The sequence below is a fragment of the Pteropus vampyrus genome, unplaced genomic scaffold, assembly GCF_000151845.1.
Source record: "Pteropus vampyrus isolate Shadow unplaced genomic scaffold, Pvam_2.0 Scaffold21, whole genome shotgun sequence".
Classification (NCBI taxonomy): Eukaryota; Metazoa; Chordata; class Mammalia; order Chiroptera; family Pteropodidae; genus Pteropus; species Pteropus vampyrus.
In genome coordinates, this window is record NW_011888802.1 from 6,230,534 (window position 1) to 6,234,311 (window position 3,778).

Sequence of the window (3,778 nt, forward strand, 5' to 3'; positions counted from 1 at the left end):
TCTTGATAAGTTATTAGAGGTATAACCAGAATCATATGCAGAATATAGGAGAATAATTTGTATTAATTATAACTCTTTAACTCATAGTCATCACATGTGTAAAGACAGTTCTAAAAGAAAATGTTTAGTCATAATGGAATAAGGAATGTAAATTTCAAAGTTCATTGAAACACTTTTAGAAATCTGTGGTATAAATTAAAAATTGAGGCAAATTTAACCTACCTTGGCACCTTGAAACATTGCAAAAGATAGTAATATTTGACTTATCAACAATTATAATTATTGAAGTATTATAGTTATCACCATTTATAACTATTTTTGTAAAAATTATTATGAATTTTATTTATCTGAGGTAGTTTTTGATGTAAGCCTGAAGAACTATTTTAGAGTAGAAAGCAAAGTGAAATTATTCAGGGTAGATATAATACTCACATACACAGAAACACATACCACAGAAAAGAATTTTAAAACAATATGGAGTAACACTTAAAAATGTCATTCTACTCTCTCTCAATAAGGTACATATAACTTATTTGGTTTATTATTGCAGTTTGCCAAATGATAATGTATGCAAAAAAAGACTTTCATAAATGATTTATTGTAAGGCCTGTGGAAGTTAAAAAAGATTAATACTTTTCAACCCCCACAAGGCCTAATAAATGAGGCAACATTGGGTAAATAAGACATTTTTGGACAGAGGAGAAATGGAGAATGGGGCACGGAGAATTAATTTAAGAAGTGAGAACAGCCTATCTGCAGGTAACTGAAGAATACCAGAGACATACATAGCAGGTAAATTCTTGCTGGGCAACTCAGAATCAGTGGGACACTGTGGGTATCTAGCTAACAGGCTTAGAGTCTCCCTGACTAATGCTGAGGTGAAGATTCTTAAGGTGATTAAGTCAAGGCTTCATTTCTAAAGCAGATTTTTCTGTCTGAATTTCTTGGGCAGGAAATCAGAAAGGGCCAAAGTTTCTTTTTGAGTCATGTTTTTTTAATAAATAGCTTAAAATCAATATCCCAAAAAGCAGCTTTAGGGTGAAAAAAATTTAGTTTCCTTTGATGCAGGACAGGGCAAACTCCCCTGAGTGGGGAGAGGGTGGGTCAGAGACTCAAGTCCTGCACTGAGAGAAAAAAGGGCTCTTGGTGGAGTATAAGAAAGCATTCAAACATCCGCAAAAGTTAGAGTCAAAAGGAAAGTTTATGAAAGAAGGCGTAACACTCCACAGAGTGTGGTCTCCTCTCAAAGGCAGAGAATGAGAGAGCCTAAGAGAGACGCAGAGGGACAGAGACAAAAGAGACGAAGACAGTGAGAGAGACAGCGTAAAGTTGTTAGATTGTTAGTGAGACATGAGTGACAAGGGAACACAGGAATAGGGGCCCAGCCTAGATGTCATCGTTGGGGCCAATTGGAGTTCAGTGTTGCCCCAACAATAGTGGGGAGAGAGAGGGATAATGATGGCACGGACAAGTTGTTAGCATTTTTTCTCTGTTCTTCCTCAAATGACGGCAGTGAAGAATCATAGGTCATTGAGATTTAATAGTTTTATTAAAAGTATATTTTAGAAAGACAAAGTATGCCCCAAGGAGGCACATGGTCCCAGCACTATAACCAACACAAAGGGGCCAAAATGTCTACAAAAGGGCAAAAAGGCCACAAAAGGCCACCAAAAACTGAGAGATCCCAGAAGGGCAAAAAGGAGGAAAGCCCAAAAGGACAAAAGGACCCAGAAGTGGGAATGTCTGCCTTAAATTTGGGCTGTGATGGATGGTTCCAAAAGCATTCCTAGGTGATTGGCAAGTACAGTCATTTTGATTGACACCTGGCTACTATATAACTCTGTCTAGTGTGCATGTGTATACCTAGAATTCTTGAGCAGTGTTCCTTGGGCGGTCTCTAGGCTGGGCCCCTATTTCTTTGTTCCTCCTGTAGCTCATGTCTTATTAGCTACCTGGCATAGAGACCACCCAAAGGACACCTGATTGTAGAATTCTGGGTACACACATGCTCACTAGCAAAGAGTTATATAACAGCCAAATGTCAATAGAATTGATCTCACTTGCCAATCACCTACGAATGCCTTTGGAACCACCCATCATGGCCCATATATAATGCAGACATTCCCACTTCTGGCCTTTTTTGTGTTGGTTATTGTGGTGATGGTTATTACAGTGCTATGTTATAGCTCTTCGCTGAAACTATGTGCCTCCTTGGGGCATTCTTCGCCTTTCTAAAATATACATTTAATAAATCTTTTCTAAATCTCACCGATCTGTGATTCTTCACTGTGTCAATGAGGAAGGACCTAGGAAAAATGCTAACTACACTTTCAAGCTGCCATTATCCCTCTCCCTCTCTAATGCCATTGGAGTGACACCAAAGTATGATTGGCCCCTAACATAACAGCTGCACTAAGAGGGACCAAGAGAAAAACACTGAGAGGTTCAGACTAAAGACAATGTTGAGGAATTCTCCAGTGTTGTGGAATTAAATTTATATGTCATTCTTTAATTCCCATGAGTTACAGTTTAAAGACTTTGTTTATCCTTTTTTCTTAGACATACGGTGAGGAAGGATAAGAATGTGTAGTGTGGGAAAGGTAGTGTGAAATGCCTGTTGGCAGTTCCCAGCCTTTAATCCATAGGTTCCCTATTATTTTAGCCATAGGGAATGAATGATTTTATTCTGTGTAGGGTGCCACTTAAAGATTGTTTTTCTGTTTTCTGTTCAGGGCAATCCCAGAAGAAATCTTCCTTTGTTCTGCAGGTTTCCTCCTGGTCTGGCTGCAGGGCTGATCAGCATATTGCAATCACTGATTATCGCTTGATTTAACAGTTTAGTTCTCTTGTCTCCTCCCTACATTATCTTCCATCTTTTTCATTACAGTTGTGATATATTTGTAGTGATACGGAATTATGAGAAGGTGAAATATCCAGAAAATTTTAAAAAGGAACAAAAAGCCAATTTTCCTCTTTCCATCCTCTATAATATCTATTTAACACAACAATGATTTTAGATACCCTGTGCTAATACTATCAATTTTTATGAATAGAAAAATTATATCTTCTTAGTTAGAAGAAAATTAGTTTGATATGCAGTAGAGGAATAGGAAGCAGTATATCAAATATACAGGACCACACAATTAAAATCATAGTCATGCAGAAAAATAAATAAATAGATAAATAGATATGTTACCGCTGGGGTGATGTGAAATCCAGTGTCGCCCCAGTGGTGTTAGAGAGAAGGAAGAGGAGGTGGATAGTGGAGTATGATGGACAGGAGTGTTGTGCGTTGTCCCTCGGTTCCTCTCCGCCAACGCAGCAAAGAATTGGGTCAGCAAAATTGGGAAAGAGTAAGATTTATTTAAAGTACACTTTAGAAGGAGATGGGTAACACTAGGGAAGGCTGCAGCTCTGTGGAATTGGGAAGGTGAAGAGACAAGACAGTACATCCCAAAGGGAGGAGCAGATTTCCATCCAGGAGTACTATCACGTGGAAGTGGGAAGGTCTGCATTATATCTGGGCAGTGATGGGTGGTTCCAAAGGCATTCCTAGGTGATTGCCAAATGAGGTATTAGAGTAGTACCTTCTGTGCAGGTGTTTGTACCTGGTTTAGCCAGCAGCTTTTATGGCCTTTGTGCTCTAGAATTTGGGGTAATTTGTAACTCTAAAAGTGAGGTATATCTGGGAGGTCCTTAAGGAAAGCCTTCAAGGGAGGTTTCTATGGTTACAGAGCTGGGCCTTCTCTCCTGTAGCTCATACCTAACTACCTAACAA